This window comes from Urocitellus parryii, chromosome 16 (genome assembly GCF_045843805.1).
Source record: "Urocitellus parryii isolate mUroPar1 chromosome 16, mUroPar1.hap1, whole genome shotgun sequence".
In the NCBI taxonomy this organism is placed as follows: Eukaryota; Metazoa; Chordata; class Mammalia; order Rodentia; family Sciuridae; genus Urocitellus; species Urocitellus parryii.
The window spans coordinates 13,891,802-13,912,451 of record NC_135546.1 but is presented as its reverse complement, the minus strand read 5'-3'; the positions used below and the strand labels follow the sequence as shown (position 1 = coordinate 13,912,451).

Genomic DNA, 20,650 nt, shown 5'->3' with positions numbered 1-20,650 from the left:
CAGGAGTGGGGTGCGGAGGGAAGTACTGGGGATTGAACTCAGGGTACTTGACCACTGAGCCCCAGCCCCAGCCCTATTTTGTATTTTATTTAGAGACAGGATCTCACTCAGTTGCTTAGCACCTTGCTGTTGCTGAGGCTGGTTTTGAACTTATGATCATCCTGCCTCAGCTTCCTGGGATTACAAGTGTGTGCCACTGTGCCCGGCCACCTATTAAGTTTTAAGTTCATATTATCCTTTACTTTCCTCTCATTCTATTCCATCTATCCTACAGAAAAGAATGACAAAAGGGATCAGTTGTATGTGTAAAGAATGCCATAATGGAAACATGCTGAAAAATGGAGCTTTAATTAATATTCCCAAAGGGAAGGAAAATAGATGAGCCAGATTTTGGGGGTGGGGGGCCGGCGGCGTCGAAGATCAGTATTCCTTATAAAATTTCAGTGTTTTCTCCAAAATATAAAGTTTAACATTAGCCAGAATGAGTTATTAAAAACTGAAATACTAATTATCATAAACATGAAAAAAGCTTTCACCGTACTCCAGTTACCAAGCAATAGAGCAATTCACTTTATTTATGTTGATATTTTATGGATTTGATTTTTTTAAAATAAATCATTCTTTTAAGAGCATACTCAGGAAGAAGTAGACTCCTTTAGCAATAGTAAACAAGAGAAAGGACAAGAGGGGAAAGAGAAATGATTGTATAGTAGCAGAAAAATTAATGCATCAGAATTTCAATTTCTTATCTGTTAATTAATAATTAGTGCATAAACACTAATAATAAGTTCTTGGATTCATAAACAGAACTAGCCTGTCCTAGTAATGACTACTGTTTTAAGTAGTTACCATCTACATGCCGCTTCTAGGGAAGAGAATGTTAAATAGAACATGCCAGAAGTGGTTGATAATTACCCTGTCTTTTTAATTGGGTTCAGAAATGACCAATAATTTCCTTATTATCATGGTAGTCTCTTTTCTATAAGATTTGCTGAAAGCCCAAGACCAATACAATCTATCTGGTCACCTTAACAGAAGACAAACAAAAGTGTTTTAACAACAATTCCAATAGAGATTTCAGAAGAAAAATTGCATCAGACAGGTGAGCCGGAAGCAGCTGGGAGACAAGAGTCCAATAAACAGCCAATCCAATGAAAGAAATTCAGAACAAGTCTGCTTCAGTAATCCTGTGAAGAGGACTGGCAGGAAGAGGAGTGCCGCTTCAGAAAAAGAACAGGCCTCATATGCTTCAGACAGTCTTTGTACTGAGGCTGTGGACCTTGGCCATTATCCCAGAAATGATGCAATCCTGATGAACAAGATCTGCTGCCAGAGAAACAATTGTTAACAGCCTATGCAGACAGCAACTCAGCCAAGGAGCAATTTCTGATCAGCTCTCTCCATAAACCATGAGAATGCCAAATCTCTTCCTCAATTGCAGTCTCCGATGAAACATAAGTGAATATATTTTCATATCTATAAGAACAAGTAATTTCTCAAAATGTCCTTTTCTTTTTAATTCCTTTGGCTTTGTAATATGTATCTACTTTGCACTTAAAACAAAACACTGAGCATTTTTACTTTTATATACTGTAATTTGTCAAACATTAACAGTAAGGTTATTACATACAAAATTTACACTTAACAGTCCTCTCTCTCATAAGAAAAATCTTTTGGGAGGTAGTAGCTTCTCTAAAGTGTGCCACTGAAACCTAGCATTCAATTATTAGATTTCAAAATAAAGACAAATATACACACTAATTCTGATATCAGAGAGGTACATTTCATAAATTTGAAATTATATGGAATTCAACGTTAAATACTGGCATCTTATTAGAGGAAAATGAAGAAAATGTATTCTTGCTTAGGTTGACACAAAAAGCTGATTAAGCAACATCATCTCACAATGCTATTCACAATGACTGAGGAGCAACAATATTACAATATCACTTCTGATCTTACACGAAGGTCAATATTTTTTTTTTCATTTTGTTAACCACAATTTAGTTAAAAAAATATCCCCAATTAAAAAATCTCCAGGGCTGGAGCTCCAGTAGAAACACTTGCCTAATATATGCAAGGCCAACTGCAAAAAATAAATACATGAGTAAGCAAAAATCCTCCCTTGAATTCTCATTTCTAGGCCTGTTTTCTAGTTTTGATATAAGGTTTTTCACATTATATTGTTACAAGGCATTTTTTCTTACTTCTTAAAGACCCTACATGTAGCAAATCTCACTTTGGTTGTAATCTGAAGCTACAACCAACCAAAATTCACTTCTGAAACCAACAGCCCTTAAATTGAGATTTAACAATAACACAAGCGTCTAAGACATGTCCTGAAATAAATGTATTCAGTCCAATGGACTATCCCTATATCTGGGACTATTAAATAGCAAAATTAATAGTTACATATAAGAGCTCTAAAGTAGATCTTGAATAGGCCAATAAATAAATAAAATTTCCTCATGAAGAAAAAAAAAATCATAAAAAAATTCAACTGGGGTCAAAGGGCAGTCATTAATGCTCAGTGGTAGAGCACCCACCTAGCATGTGCGAGGCCCTGGGTATGATCCTCAGCACCACATAAAAATAAATAAATGAAATAAAGGGATTATGTCCAACTACAATTAATTTTGTAAAACAGTAAAAAGGAGAATGGGGAAAGAATATTAGGAATTTTTCTGAATGATGATTTTTTACCATCAATTTTAAAATCACAGCTCAAAATGCAATAAATATTTAATTGCATTTTTACCTACATGATATCTTGTTTGAGAAGTAAACATAAATATATGTGGCAAATGCACATATTATATAGTCTATATGCTTATTTTCCATCTCAATCTGAACTTGGAGCTAGGAAAAATTCCACAGTTGTATCATAATATATAGCTTTTTTTTTTTTTAAGAGAGAGTGAGAGAGGAGAGAGAGAGAGAGAGAGAATTTTTAATATTTTTTTTTTTTTAGTTCTCGGCGGACACAACATCTTTGTTGGTATGTGGTGCTGAGGATCGAACCCGGGCCGCACGCATGCCAGGCGAGCGCGCTACCACTTGAGCCACATCCCCAGCCCTAATATATAGCTTTTTAGCCTGGAAGAAGTGTTATTCCAAGTGGCTAACACAATTTATGTAATGTCTATCATCTCCGTTTTCTCATCTGTACAACAAAAGCATAACAGTCCGGCTGCCTCATATGTGCACATGGACTAGCATTTGTAGCAAATAAAAATTTAAATGGCTTTGTCTCTTTTAAGTGTGTGAAGACGAGCTACTCATAACCTGAATATAGCTAAAAATGATTTTCACTCTTCTCTATTCTTATCCAATAGCATGAATTTAATTTTGCTAGAGCAGACAATGTGGGAAATATGAGAACAAAAACAAAACAAAACGACATAAAAGAAAAAGAGAGAGAGAAAGGTAATAAGCATTAAGAGATGCAGTAAAAAAGTTCATGCAACTGATAGGCTTACAATCTGAAGCAAGTGAATGCAGGTAAAAGATCTAGGAGTTCAGAGCTGAAGAGAAAAAGAAGAAAAAACAATGATTGGGGTAAACATTAAGAGTCCAAAGAAGCATCATGACTTAGTAAGGTAGAGCAAATATACATTTTTTTGTTGCCTCCCACCTCTTCTCTCCTATACAAACAGTTTATCCTTTGGTTTCTTTGCTTGAATTATACTCTAGGGGCTACTGGGCTTGCATAATAAACCAAGGTCTATAAAAACTCTGGAGTTTACTAGCATAGAATATAATTAAAAGTCAATTAAAATAAAAACTCACTTTATTCCATAGTAAGAATTTCTTCCTCAATGAAAAATTTCATTTGTAATGAATATTACGGAGACCAAGTCATACACAATAGTACTTGGAAGAGACAGGGGGAATGCTGGTAGTGTTAAGATTATGTACAAGTAATAGAACTAAATACTATGATTTTAAATATTTACTGCTAAACTAATCAATAATGCTTAGACTCTTTGTATGCTTAACAAGAATCAGGAAGAAATCTTCTAATTATCAAATACAGTTGATTCCCTTGAAGAATTTAGTTTTTTAAAATTGTTAACAAGCTAAGAATACACATCCTGTGTTCTTAGGCTCAGAGTATGCTTTGGAGATGGACGCAATAGCTTTATTTCATTCATTTATTTTTATGTAGTGCTGATGATTGAACCCAGGGCCTCACACAAGCTAGGCAAGTGCTCTACCACTGAGCCACAACTCCAGCCCCCTTGGAGACTCTTACCAGGAATGTACCCCACTAGGTAGGAAGAGAACCCTCATACCTCTCTACACTTGGTTGCCTCTGTGAATTTAAACCTTTTTCGTTTTCAAACCCTGAAATGAAGATCACTTTTACTTATAAAGGTGATTATGTACATTCATAGGGCATTAATATCCATTATACTTTCACAAGTTTAGGCAAAGGCTTCCAGAGTTTGAGAGTTTAGAGTATAATTCATTATTTTATGGATGAAGAGAATAGAAAAAGATTAACTTGTGGGGTTGGGGGTGAAGGTCAGTAGGAGGGCATTTGCTTATTAGCATGTGTAAAAAAAAAAGATTTAACGTGTAAGAAAGTTAAGGCGATTTTAATGTCTAAACTTTACTCAAGCAATTACTACTTACTTTTGACAATATCTGAATTAAAACTAATTGTTTTTATTTCTTGGTGCTGTTAGATAAACTCAAAATTCCTGGCTCTCCTTAGGTAACTTTGAATTGTTGTTGCTGTTTTTTTTTTTTTTTTTGTTTGTGGTACTGTGGATTGAACCCAGGGATACTTTGCCACTGAGCTACATTCCTAGCTCTCTTTATTTTTTATTCTGAAATAGGGTCTTGCTAAGTTGCTGAGGCTGGCCTTGAACTTGTGATCTTTCTGTCTCAGTCTCCCTAGTTACTGGGATTATAGGCTGCGCCACTGTGCCTGGCACCTTGAGTTTACATTATGTAGATTTGCCTTTTAAAATTCATCTTTCCTTTACATTGTTTTAATGCAATTATTTTTCTTTTTGAAATTAAAAGAGCCCTTCAGGTGACTGTACACTTAACTCAGAACTGGAAACCACTGGTTCCCAGTTGAAAATGCATTAGCTCTGTGTGTTTTCCTTGTGTGCTGTGTGGATTCGCCCACTTCAGCCTTTCATATAGGGTTTTGCCATGTTGAAAAAAATAAAAGAATGATTTTCTTAAAAAAAAAATCCTTCCTTCCTTCATTCATTCAACAAACATGAAATAACTACTATGCATGTAAAAACTATGTTAATTGCTATTTTAAGATGTTTCTTCTATCCAAAGTAGGAGAGGGTAGGCAATTTGAAAACTCTTTAGGTTTGCCTATGTGCCAAGTATTGCATTTTTATAAACATGAAGGGGAAAAAAATAAAAACCATAAAATGTGTTTCTATAACTGAGTAGATTCCTTCCACCCAGAAACCCTAACCCACTCCACGGTTTACCAGTGTAAGAGTCAAAAACAAATTCTTTTCTAAATCTCTTATGCTGTTTTGACAAAGCTCACTGCTAACTGGTCTCCTGGAAATTTGTATAAACAATGAAGGCAAAGGGGCAAAAAAAATCTTCAAAATACAGAAGACTCTGACCACACATATTCTGTGATTCTTGGCAGATCAAGTGGCAAAGAAAAGAGCAGTAAAGAAACGTAATGCTGGGCTGGGGTTGTGGCTCAGTGGCAGAGCGCTTGCCTAGCATGTGTGAGGCACTGGGTTTGATCTCAGCACTGCATATAAATAAATGAATAAAATAAAGGTCCATCATATATATATATATATATATAACAAATGTGAAAACACCAATATTCTAGGCATTTGCAGGTAAATGGAGTTAGAGAAGATAATGTTAAGTGAAATTAGCCAATCCCAAAAAACCAAATGCTGAATGTTTTCTTTGATATAAAGAGACTGATTCATAGTGGGATAGAGAGCAGGAGCATGGGAGGAATAGACAAACTCTAGGTAGGGCAGAGGGGTTGGAGCAGAAGAGAGGGGACACGGGGTTATTAATGATGGTGGAATGTGATGGACATTATCATCCAAAGTGCTGGTATGAAGACGCAAATTGGTGTGAATACACTGTGTATACAACCAGAGATATGAAAAATTGTCCTATATATGTGCAATAAGAATTGTAATGCATTCGGGGCTGGGGTTGTAGCTCAGTGGTTGAGCACTTGCCTCCCATGTGTGAGGCACTGGGTTTGATTCTTAGCACCACATAAAAAAAATTAATAAATAAAGATATTGTATCCATTTACAACTAAAAAAGTAAAAAAAGAATTGTAATGCATTCCACTGTCACATATAAATAATAAATAATTTTTTTAAAAAACAACAACATTCTAAGAACAAAAAGCAGAAATGAAATTCTTGAGTGGCTCCCAAGAAAAAAGTAACCTCACTGGTTCTATAACCTGCTTTTAAACATCTTTGTATAAACATGTACAGATCTACTCCTCCTTAAATTATGCCAAAGTATTCTCTTCTATCAATTCTCTGCAAGTGGATGTTTGAACTGTTTTTAATTTCCCATAATACACAGAGCGCTATATTAAAACATCCAGGTATTTACCTTTTGTGTGTGTGTGTGGTGCTAGGGAACCTACCTAGAACCTCATGCATGCTAGGCAAGTGCCCTGCCATTGAGCTATACCTCTATCTCCTATCCTTTTCTTTATTCATATGCACAAACATTTCTTTTTCATTTTGTGCGCAAACACTTCTTGAGGATAAATTTCTGTAAGTGCAATCACTACAATGGCATAAACATGTTTATTAGTACCAATGAAACTAACCACCAGAAAGTTAAAACCATTTTACATTTTCATAAACAATTCAGTTCTTGATTGATAAGGGAAGGCTAAATTTTATAAGGTCTAAAATAATCTCAATTCTAACTTTCCTTGTACAGTTTTTTTTCCCTCAAAGGTCCTCTGCATTCTAAAAGAAAACCCTGAAATGAAAATTAACTGTAAATTCAACAATTATGTGACTCACCTCCCGCCCCCAACTTCAATGCTGGGGATCAAGCACAGGCCCTCACACATGCCAGCAAGCATTCAACCACCGAGCCATATACCCAGCCCCGTGATTCACTTTTTAAAATTTTTTAAAAATTGTAGATGGACACAATATCTTTATGTGGTGCTGAGGATGGAACCTCACACATACGAGGCAAGCATCTACCACTGAGCTATGGCCCAGCCCCCATGATTCACTTTTAAAGACTAATGCTAACTGAGTAGGGCACTGTGGTGCATGCCTATAATTCCAGTAACTTAGGAGGCTGGGGCACGAGTAATATCAAATTCGAGGCCAGCCTCAACAACTTTAGCTAGACCCTGTCTTCAAAATAAAAAGGTCTGGGGATATAGCTCAGTGGTAGGGCACCCCTGGGTTCAATCTCCAGTACTGCCAAAAAAAAAAAAAGCCTCCCCAAAACAAAAAACAATTTCTGTTCTGATGCGGTACTTTCCTCTAAAATTCTTCCATAATAATTAGCAGCAGACCTCAGTTTTTCCCCCCTTAATTTTGTTGGGATCTTCAAAATAAAGTTATATGAAGCAATATTTCAGAAACAAAGTCTTTTCTTATAGTTGAGATAACTTATAATTCTTTTGATAGAATGCAACCAGCTCTAAATTTCTTCCAGTAATGAAAAAACAAATTATGCCAGCCATCTGTAATCTAGCTGGCAATCTGTAGAATTCTGACTGAAAAAAGCAAGTAAACTAGAAGATTTAAGCTCTTCGTTTCCAAACAGATTATTAAGACTCTGTTCTAGTGTTTCTGCCATAGGGGTATAAAATATTCTTCATTTTTAATCAACTCTGGAAAGAGAAGAAACCCAGAAACTATAAGAAGCTTATCTGTACTGATTAAAGGACACAGCCAAAATATTGACCTAATTTTTACCTAGCCATAAATTCATTTAACATACTCCTCCATGACACCTGACACTTCCCTGGTTCAAATTCATGTTCTGGCCAAAAGGACTGTGTTGGGGGGAATCCTCCTTTTTGCTGTGCTGGCTCTAGCACCTGAATGAAAAACCTGCATACAGAACTACTTTCCTTTGAAGTGTTTCACAATTTGTCTTAAAACAATCCATTCACCAACAATTCTCAACTTCTTGTAATGATTTCAAGGTTGCATTTTATCAGTGAACTGGTCTCACTCCTTCAGATTCTCAACCTTCCAATCTACTTTACATTCTTCTAAGTTAACCCTTTTAGAACATATCTTTGTTATCATTCCACTCTCAGAAGTCTACAATGGTTCCCTTAGTACTTATTGAGTTAGTTCAAACTCCTCTGCTTAAATGAAACAAGACCTTCTTTGTTAGTTATTAACGTGTTTCTTGTCCTTTAAAATTTTGTTCACAGTATTCATCCTGCTGGATGTGTTTCCCCCATCTTAAAAAAAACAAAACAAACTTTTGTATTATAAAAAATTTCAAACAATTATAAAACTCCAGACAACTCTGCAACCAACTCTATGTTCTCTACGTTTAACCAACAATTAACTCCATGGCCAGGCTCATACACGCCCCCACCCCTGCCCGAATTATTTTACAGCAAATTTCAAAATATCAGTTGTGCATATCACATCATTCTTTTGCAAAAGTTCAGATGGATTACAAAACCACACAATTTGCTGAGTAATGTTTAGTGTGATGATTATACACTTAACTGTTATTTAAGTCCAGTTATTGAAAAATAGGACCAAATCACCATCAATGCAAATATACAACCCTATACAATCTATTACCCAAGTATATCACCATAAATTGTTTTGATAATGTGACTAAATTTACAATACTTCTAATTTAAAAAGTAACAATAAACAAGTTAAACACTGATATACATTTAAGTTTTGCCTAGGCAAAAGTAGCCCATATTTACTCAAACACGTTGTTGAATACCATGCAATTTTTGGAATGGTGAGCACATTATTTTCCTAGAAGCCCATGAAAATAGATATCTGAACTAGCTAGTGGCTTGTAGTCACCCAAGACCTTCAACAGTTCCAATCATCCAAGCAACAAAAATATTTAACTTAGGACTGCAAAAATTTCTCAGAACTTAATATAAAAAAATTACCTTAAAGCTTTGATACATCTGTATTTGGGACTCATGTCAACAATTAATACTTAAATTAGCCCCAGGAGACTGATAAAACATTTTTTTTTTGTTAATAAATACAAGTGGCAGAGTAAGTTGCTTCAAATTCTTATACAAAACATAAACATAACCACATATCATGTTAAATTTTCCCTTTGAGAGAGAATTGAACAACAGCAGATGAGGTAGAGAGGGAAGATGGGAGGGGAGGGGAGGGGGGATAGTAGGGCATAGGAAAGGCAGCAGAATACAATAGTCACTAATATGGCATTATGTAAAAATTGTGAATGTGTAATTGATGTGATTCTGCAATTTGTATTTGGGGTAAAAATGGGAGTTCATAACTCACTTGAATCAAATGTATGAAAGATGATATGTCATGAGCTTTGTAATGTTTTGAACAACCAATAAAATTTTTTTTTCCCTTTGATTTTACTGTTTTCTAGAATCACCTCTGTTGGCATTCTGGTCATAGCAGATTTTGAACCTAGGCAATGTCAGAAATCTAGCACTGAATTGACAGAGTAAAACACAAAGTATTCTAAGATTTCTATCCATTATCTATTTTCTTTTTTCATTAAAACACCTATTTATTAACTCATTTTTTCCTGGATGAAATATTTTCAAGTGTTGAATATGACTGTTTCTGAACACTTAGTAACCAATGTAAAAACACAGACTTAAAAAAATTCCATGCTCCAGATTCTATCAAATGTCTGATAGACCACCATTAATAACTAAAAAGCAGTGGATTCCAATATTTTTTGAGAAAACGATTTTTTTTTCAAGTGTAAACAATTCTACCTGTTGATTAGAAAACCACTTAAAAAGTATTTTATGGAAAACTAACAATATTTCTGCAGAGGATTCTTTTATGATCCCTGCCTCAGAAGGTGCCCCACCATTGACATACTGGGTCTAGTGACAAGCCACCATGAAACTCTTCTGTAAAAGCAATGTCTAAATTAAAAAAAAAAAAAAAAAATTACATGACCAATGAAGTTAGGATTTCTTAAGAATCCACCAAGATTCATGATTGCTTTTAACATTTAAAATTCTAACTCTTTCCCAACTCTGTGTATGAAAATAAGAAGAAAACCCCATTAGTCTTTCATTTGTTCTTGTACCAATATTCCAAGATTAATCTTGGGTGTAAACTGGCTTTTTATTGTTTTCCTAACAGATTTCAGACTTAAAATACTTCTTAGCTATTATGTGAGCACACACACACCTGTGAATTTCTACCAGACTTGCTTTGGTGAATTGCTCAAAGGAGACAATATTTGCTTTATCTTGGCAATCAGCCTGCTACATTACAAAGGTACTACCTTAGAAACCACTCCTTATTCTCCTGAAATACAAATTCTTTTAGGAAGTCTTTCCTAACTTCTAGATCTGTTATTAGTGCTTTCCTTTTTTCACTTCCTTTAAAAATATCTGAACTTATCAAGGACAATGGAGTGTGCATCAATACCAAGTCTATACAAGTAAACTAAGTAGGACTCAATTTCTAGTAGTAAAATTATTTGAATTTCCAAAATAGAAGCTTAATTCATAAATCATTTCTTTGATTAAAACAACAACAACAACAACAACAAACTGGGGCTGGGGTTGTGGCTCAGTGGTAGAACGCTCATCTAGCATGTGTTAGGCACTGGGTTTGATCCTCAGTGCCACATATAAATAAACAAAATAAAGGTCCACTGACAATTTCATATATACGAATGAACAAAACAAACAAAAACTGCTTTCACAGGTGGGCTTCATAGTGGTTTGATGTTTGTCCCAAAAGATCAAAGCCAGTCATTTTTTGGGTCAATGAAGAATTAAATTGACTCTGGTACTTGTTGCTATTTTAGGAACCAAATCCTAGGATAAATGTAGTTTTTATCTTTTTGTACTGAGGATTGAACCCACAGTTTCCCACTGAGCTATATCCCTTGTCCTTTTTTGAGAGGTCTTCCTAAATTGCTGAGGCTGTCCTCAAATTTGTGATCGTCCTCACTCTCCCAAATCTCTTGGATTACAGGTACGCCCCACCCTACCAGCTGGATGGATACTTGTGGTCCTTAATGATGTTAAGATCTGACAGACTATAAACCATTTCTTCAGAAAAATACAAAGAAAAAAATCTGATATGAGACTTTTAGGAATTTTTAAGTTTCTGCTCTATATTCATTCCTCAACTACAGTCAATCTGGGATTAAAGGAGACTCCAAAGTGACAAATTGGTAAAGTATGAGTTCTTGGGAGAGGCCTAACTACTTCAAAAGTTACAATCGCTCTACTAAGGAACAACCCCCAATAATGTGCCATCATTTCCTTCTTTATCCACAACCTAGGATCAAAAGGCCCTTGTTAGGCAAAGAATCCTGAAGAAAAAAAAAGAGAGCAAAACTACAGGGGGGTAGCAATATCCAAAGTCAAGAGCAGAGGAAAGGACAGATTTTATCAGTAGAGTTTGTAAAAGATTCCAGAAATATGGTAGGAGATATGGTATAATAAAAAGATCCTGGAATCAACCAGATTTGGTTTACCATATGATTCAATTTGTTTATACTGTAAACCACCTAAGAGCACTGTCCTGAGAATTAAGCAAGATAATGTTCATAAAAGAACCTAGCAAAATATTCAGTACATTGCAGACTTCCAATTTTGGTATACTGCATTAGAGTAAGAGGGAGAAACAGAATAGAAGCCATGATGAAGGCAGAACTACTTTCCTGCTTCCAAGGCAATCCTATCAAGTATAGAAGAGGAATCTATAGTTGGAGTCCTGTAACAACTGGCTACTAAAAGTAGTTACTAACTGCAGAATAATATCCTTACTCAAGTGTTTGGTTAATTTTCTTAGGTAAATCTTTACCATTGGGTATTGATCTGACATTTTTATAATCTTTTCAAATATTCAACCATTTCATGAAACGAAATCTATTGTAAGCTACACATAATAATTTGCTTTCTCAACCTTCTGGCCAGGAATGCTTTCCAAAATCTGCATAGGCTTTTAAAAAATATTAAAATTTAAAAGTCATTATGTATCTTTGCCACCTATTCTATTTTTCACTGTAAATATTATGTGATGGTCAGGAGAGCAAATGGGCGTAGAGGGAAAGCAGTACCAATAAGAGACACAGAAACATCTGGTTATATTCATCACTACAGAGTTCTCCTTTATCAGGACCCACCATAGTCACATCTATGAATATTTTTGTTTTAAATTTACAGTTTTTTATTATAAAAACTTTCAAACCAACAGAAAAATAAAATTATATACAGAATTCCATTTAATTATTATCACCGTTTCAACAGTTGATCTTGCTTCATTTATTACCTCCTTTCCATTCTAAAGTAAATCCCAAACAACCTTTCATTTCATCCATAAATATTTCACCATACCTTTAAAACATATATTTTTTAAAAAAAGAAATGTGCATTTTAGATCCAGGCTTTTTTGGGGGGAGAGGGGGAGTCTAGTCCACCATTTGGTCCATTGCTACACCTCCTATTCCCATATCTAAAATACCATCATCCAACCTGAATTCATTTTAGCACTACTCAATCTCACTCTAATCTCAAAGTATTATAAAAAACAAAAACTTGAATTCACGAGTAATCTGGTCTTATACAGCTTTATCTGAAGGCACTAAAAAAAGCAGATGCTAGGGCTGGGGTGATAGCTCAGTAGTAGAGCACTTGCCTACATGTGTGAGGCACTGGGTTTGATTCTCAGCACCACATATAAATAAAATAAAGGACCATCAACAACTAAAATATATATAGTTTAAAAAAAGAAAAGGCAGGGGGCTGGGGTTGTGGCTCAGTGATAGAACGCAAGACTTGTGCTGTGAGGCACTGGGTTCGATCCTCAGTATCACATACAAATAAAGGTATTATGTCCATCTACAACTAAAAAAATATTAAAAAAAAAAAGAAAGAAAAGGCAGATGCTAAAATTAGAAAATTAAAATAAATTCTATAACTGGTTAATATACATGAAACTATTTAAAATAATAATTTCTAAAGTTTGAAGAATGAAAAGGAGCTTTGTTTCCTTAAAGTTCCTTTCTCTATTAAATTTTTAAATGTGATTACATTTATATTATAAGCACTGGCATATTTATAGTCTGAGGCCTCAAACAAATTTCAGTTAAATAACAATTATCCTTTGTTAATAATTAGTTCTTTTCATATAACCCATGGAGTCATGAAAATCAGCTGCTGTTTACAGCATCTGGACATTATTTATTCTAAGTAAGATTCATATAGAGTTTAGAAGAGTAATCAAATATTCATAACAATAATATCAACCACCAAAATAAGTTAACCTTTACTGGATGTTTATTTTGTAACAGTAACTGTTTCCTCAATCCATTTCCATGCACTAGCTTATATAATGCCCATAACTATTTTACTAGGAAGGTACTAATTCCTATTAAGTCAAAGAATTAAACTTGGTAAGAAACTTGAGTAAGAAAACCAGAGCTAGAATATGAACCAAGATCTATCCAATTCCAGAACACTCACATTCTTATAAATCACTATTTTTTCACCATTTGACAAATCCTGATTCAGTATTTTTATCCTATACTACACTGCTGAAATATGGTATTGTAATTTTAAGATGTTATAGCTAGGGGCTGGGGTTGTAGCTCAGTGGTAGAGACCTTGCCTAGCACATGTGAAACACTGGGTTCAATCCTCAGCACCACATAAAATAAATAAAATAAAGGTATTGTGTCCATCTACAACTAAAAAAATATATATTTTTTTAAAAAAAGATGTTACAGTTAGCAAGAATAAGGCAAATTTAATGAATTCATGAGTTTAAAAGATCTAGCTCAGTGCAGTGGCACATGGCTGTAATTCCAGTTACTAGAGAGGCTGAAGTGGAGGATCCCAATGGTAGACAATGGTAGAGCCCACCTGGGTTGAATCCCAGTACTGCAAAAAACAAAAATATTTTAAAATATTCAACTTTGTATTTAAAGCTTATAAAATCAAGTAGTTTGAAGCAGGATTGGGTGACACATGCCTGTAATCCCAGTTACTTTAAAGGCTAAAATTGGAGGATCCAAGTTTTAGGTCAACCTAGGCAATTAATTCAGCAAGACCCTGTCTCAAAAATGAAAAAAGGCAGGACTGGCTTGTGGTTCAGTGATAGGATATTTGCCTAGTATGTTTAAGACAGGTTCGATTCTCAGCACCACGTATAAGCAAACATTTGTTTATTTTATTTTACTTAAAATAAAGGTCCATCAACAACTAATAAAAATATTTTAAAAATTAAAAAGACTGGGAATATAGCTCACTGGTAAAGCACCCCTGGGTTCAATACCCAGTACCACCAAAAAACAAAATCAAAATCAAGTATCTTAAATTTTACATGACAAAATAAGAGATGACATTCTTTCTTTTCTTTGCAACAGTAATCCTTCAGACTCAGCCTCCCCAGCTGCTGGGATTACAGGCAAGATCCACTGCTCCCAGCTGGATGACATCCTTTCTAAATAACATCTAAATTAAGGTGAATTATTCAAGAAATATTAACTGATAAACTATATTAAAAGTAGTACCAGTTTGCCAGGTATGCCTAAAAACAGGAGAGAAATATGATCTAGCATTTAGAAAGAGAATTTACTGGAGAAAGGAGTTTCTTATCTCAAATTCATATTTAAATCAAGACATTCTGTTTCCTAAAAATGAATTTAAAAAACCCATGTTCCTCTTTCACGGAACAAAGATACCAGTTACTGAAAAATCCAGGAAGACATAGTTTTAAGTAAACTAACTTAAATGTTTCTTGTGTTAGAAGTATGACAAAATATCATTTTGAATATTCAAGAGGAATTTGTAAATCTTACATATAGGAGAGGGAGAGAACAAGGTGGAAGAAATCAGGAAAGCAGCTAGATTTTTCTGACCACATCCAGTTTTGTAAATTGCACTTAGTAATGATTTAAGTATTTTACATAATTGCAAAACAAAAAGTAGTCCCTGAAAAATCTGAAAGTACAAGGAAACAAATTACTCTTGTTGTATATCAAGCTGGTGGCAAAAACACAGAGAACCATTCCAAGTGATTTCAAAACACTGTAATTTGACTGAGTATCTCTAAAGGGATTTACCCTAAGGGCAAAAATAAATAAATAAATAAAACCCACTTTTCAGTAATCACATTGACCTACCATTCTAAACTGTTTGAGTGTATTGTGGCACGAGAAAACTTACATTGGTGTTAGTAGAAACCAGGATTTGGGGGCATAAGGAAAAGGGAGAAACATCAGTTTACATAAACATTATGTACTACTGAATTTGAAATGGAAATTATCAAGCACTAACAAATGAAATTTTAAAAATGAAAGAAAACATTTTTAATGCTCAGACCATTGAAAAGGTGTAGAAACAAGTACTGATCCAAGAGCAATGAACATTCCTAGTACACAGACTGTGGTCCGTAGACCACATTAAAAGAAACTAGGAATTTTTGCAGAAATAGTTGGTTTCAGGTTTGGGGTAGAATATGTACAAAATGATCCTGGAACATCTTGCTATACTAGAGAGCAAGGAAACAAACAAGGGAAGAGACATATTAAGAATGAATTGAAAGGACTTAAGATCCAACAGCCAAAAGCAGGACAATCTGAATGTCAAAAATAGTAACAGCAGAGATTATAACACATCAAACATGTTTAAACCATGAGTACACAATAATACTTCACAGATCACCTTTGGAGCTTGCTGAATTACTGATTATTTTGAAAACTGGTAAATAGAATGGGGTGGGGAGTAGAAGACAAGCACTTATCTTGCCTTCTGTAGTCAAATAATATGTGAATATTCCAGAAAATAAATGTAGAAGAGATAATATCACCACATTTTGGGGGTAGTACTAGGGATTGAACTCAGGGGTACTCGACCACTGAGCTACATCCCCAGCCCTATTTTGTATTTTATTTAGAGACAGGATCTCACTGAGTTGCTTAGCACCTTTCTGTTGCTGAGGATGGCTTTGAACTCACTATCCCGTCTCAGCCTCCCGAGTTGCTGAGATTACAGGCATGCACCACCACACTCGGCAATATATCATCACTTTGCAAGTATAAAGGAGAAAATGGATCTAGGCAGTGATCCTGATAGTGTGGTTTGAGAATCCTGAAGTCTTCCTCTAGATTCTTTCAGGTGATATGTGACCTCATTCCTTTTAACTATATTATCTGTACAAGGCCAGATTTTGTTCATAGTTTTTAACCAAAACAACTTAATCACAACATATTAGAGGCAGAAGCAGTTATGGAAAAGGCAGCTGTCTTAGATCGAGTCTGATACTAAAGAGATTTGCAAAGATGTAAAACAATACTACTAAAAAAAAAAAAAAAAAAAAAAAAAGAAAGAAACTTGGAGATCTGGGGTTGTAGCTCACATGCTTGCTTGCCTAGCATGTGTGAGGCACTGGGTTTGATCCTCAGCACCACATGAAAATAAATTAAAAAAAAAAAAAAAAGGTATCGTGTCTATCTACAACTAAAAAGAAGTAATTAAAAAAAAAAACCCTTGGAAATAGTTTTCATCTTCAAATCTACAGATAAAACCCACACAAACAAAAGCTCTAACATCACATAGACAGGTACACGCTATAAAACTCAATGTAAGTACACAAATACTATTATAAAGTATGTTTGTAACCTATCTAGTCACTAATTTACATGAAGTATAGGCAAGAGAGGTCATCTAAATAAAACTGGACCCTATTAAATCTGAAGATTAGGAACTCTACAAAACCATAAATTTCTTAGGCAAGCATGCACACACACACACACACACACACACACACACACACACACACACACACACGAAGAAAGCTTAAAGAATCAAAACTTAACAATTATCTGCAATGTATATAGCCTTTATCTTAACCAAGTGGATTTATTGGGGGTGGGGGGTTGGAATGCTGACTCCAGAGCCTCATGTATTAAGCATATGTACTAGCCCTAAATATATAGCCAGGCCTCAAATATATTTTAAACTAATAGTTTAATAAAATCCAAAGGAAGTGTTTTTATTCTATTTGAAATTTTTCATAATGAAAATTTAAAGATGAATCAAATCTGTATCAATTTCTTCCCATAAAGTTAACTAAAAGGAGAAAGAAAAGGCATTCTAAAAATTACTCATTTGGAAATGGGGGTTCATAGAGACCAAGAGATAAATCATAGCACATAGGAGACTCCAGAATCTGAACTCCTTCATGAAGAAAACTGGATTGTTAGGTGGAGACTAAAAGTTCCATGAAGACCTATAATTAAGGTAAGCATATAATTTATGGTCCAAACTGGGACATATTTTAAGAGTGAAAGGGGTGCTATTACTAATTATGCTAAAGTAGCAGGCATCAACCAGGACTGTTCCAGGGAAACTAAGATACTATCTATAAAAAATTGTTTTTAAAAATCATTTTCACCAAAGATATCCAACTTATTGTGAAATAGAATTAAGAGAAAACTCGCAAAACAGAATTGACAAAAAATTTGACTTTCCATCTCTCTTGTCACACAGTTATTCCAATAATAATAATAATATATATAATATATATAATAAATGTTTTGAGGGTAGGATTTCTACTTCTTGCTCAGTGTACTATTCAAACTTCCAGCCATTTCTTTTCATACCAACAGTTCATGATAAACTCTAAGAGGAAGGTTACACCTACCCAGAGTCTCACTTGTCTAAAAATACATGTCTTCCCAGGGGACTCCACAAATGGCCTAGCCAGACTCCTACTCATCTTATGAACTGATATATTATTCCTAGCAACACTTCAAATTTTAATGGTGTAGGGGTTAAATAAGGAAGACTGAAGTAAAAACATATAGATCAGGTCAACCAAGTCCAAGGTTTCAAATGAAGAGACCTAGGTCTAAGTGGTATGGCTACAGTAACTTTTGAGCTCTAGATGTTAACATAAATTTTGTTTTAAGGACTGGGGATATAGCTCAATTGGCAGAGTGCTTGCCTCGAATGCACAAGGCCCTGGGTTCAATTCCCAGCACCAACAAAACAAAACAACAACAACAACAACAAAAACACGAAAGTTTTATTTGCTACAAATAAAACAAAATTTGTCTAGACAGAACAAAAACATTTTTAAAAGGGCTTCAGAATTTTAGATGTGCTCCTAAAATTCCCTCAGACCTCTTTACCTTTATTTCATTTATTTATTTTTATGTGGTACTGAGGATTGAACCCAGAGACTCACATGTGCTAGGCAAGTGCTCTACTATTAAGCTACAAATCCCATCCCAGTCCTGTTTTCTTTTCTTCTTTTTTATAAGGCATTCCATCTGGTATTTCTCAGGCTGTGGGTATAAAGATGTATTTGCTTCCATGATTATAGTAGTTTGTACCATAGAAACTGAGAAAATAAAAATTTATGCTTTCATACAATCTAATGCTAAATTCAGCATGTAATTAATCACACACTGCCTCAAAAGTCCTTCTCTATTTTTTTTTAAAATTGTGCCCTAATGATTCTATCCCAAATGTTATAATGAACACATTTAAAAAAATGGACTCTCAACAGTTCATAACAAAGGAAAATGTAATATAAATGCAGTTTAATTATCAACAGGTCCTTCCAGGTTCTTCTTCCTCAGAAGTAAAACCTTTCTTGGATACCAAGAGTGCCCCAATATTTGATTATTAACTGTACAGCATCCTCCTTCTTCACAGAAGCTGTGAAAGTACAAATTGTATGTGTTATGGCATGCACAGAGGATGGTGGTAGGAAACAGAAAATTCAACAAAGCCCAAAGATCCTAACAGGAGAGGAATTAGAACCCCCCCCAAACATGTATTAAAATTAACACGAGACCATTATTCAATATGCTAACAGATACTAGAACATCCTAATCATATCATTATATCTAAGAATTATGAAGTAATCATCTTGCAGTGCATACACTTATTAGATTATTGGGTTTTGAGTCTTCCCATTTCCAGAGCAGGGAGGGGAAAATCTCAGCATCAGAAGACAAGAATAAATGTTTTGAGGGTAGTGTTGAATAAAAAAGGCTGGAAGGATAATTTATACAGCTTGAAGAACTCAGAGGTATGAAAAATTTATATTCCAATAGCTATTTTATTCCTACTAAGGTTACAGGGCTAGTTTATATAAACGTCTTTTTTTTTTTTTTTGGTACTGGGAATTGAACCAGGGACTCTCAAACACTGAGCCACATCCCCCGCCCTATTTTCTATTTTATATAGAGAAAGGGTCTCATCAAGTTGCTTAAGTGCCTCACTTTTGCTGAGGCTGGCTTTAAACTCGTAATTCTCAGGCTTCACCCTCCCAAGCCACTGAGCCCAGTAAGGTTTAATTTTTTCAATCTTATTTTAGTCATATATCTAAGTTACACAAATTATTTGGAAATTCAACACAAACTGCAAGTTTAGTCTATAGAACGGCTTCCACCTTTCTTCAAACTAATAATACTAATAGTGGCATCTGGTAGTAATGATGGTGTGAAGAGCCAGTAGAAATTATGCTTAAAACCTTTCTTTCTGTAAAAGGTTAAGAATCTCAAATGGTTTATCAAGAAATTGGAGGACACTAAAGTTTTAATATCTTTACCATAGACTTTTCCCCCACATTTTAAAAAATTCTAATTTGTTATGTATGACAGCAGAATGCATTACAATTCATATTAAACCCACAAGCACAAATTTTCATGTCTCTGGTGTACATTCTACTACAGACTTTTAACAATAGGCCAAATTAGCTTTATATTTAAGTATATATAAATAAATCCAACTTAATAAAAATCATATTAGCCCATCCAATTTCCCCCCTTTTGTCCTAGTTTCTTTTTTGCTGGGAAGAGGCGTAGTGGGATAATAATAGTAGGAAATAAGGTGGAGCAGCTGCACAGGCAAGATGAAGTACAGTGTGTTTCACCTCTGTTCTAGCCTACTGATGGCTAGGTCTTATTAAAAACGAGATTTGCTGTTTGGGGAGCCATACATCATTAAAATGTTTAGAATGAAGAGGTGGTCCCCTATTTTCTCACTTTGGCAGCAACTTTTTAGGGCCTCTAGCAGGATTCAGTTAATACAAGCCATTCTGAAGAGAATTTAAATTATTTAGGAAAATTCAAAGGATGTGCACCTTAATGCTAGCAATAATTGTCTGCTATAGACTAGGGCTTGAACTAAATTTTAGTCCCACAAATCTAGGGAAATAACCCAGAGAATTATAAAGAAATGACTACTCTAAATATCTGTAATAATATTTAATATAGTTCACCGAACTTCACCTTAATGTTGTTGTTATTTTACTGAGACACTAATAGTGATAATTACTTAGATATCCTTTTTCAGGTCAAAATGTTACATCTATTATAACTAGCAAGACTAATAAACTTTGTGAGGTTTGCTAAATAGAATAAGAATATATCAGGTTAAAACAATCTCTTTGCTAATCCATAAAAAGAAATTAGCATCTCA

General features: G+C 34.6%; 1 protein-coding gene across 7 annotated transcripts in view; it reads right to left on the bottom strand.

The window, feature by feature from the left end:
- Setd5 (SET domain containing 5) overlaps nt 1-20,650 on the bottom strand; it is a 76,478-nt gene that overhangs the window by 49,241 nt on the left and 6,587 nt on the right. The window lies entirely within an intron of this gene.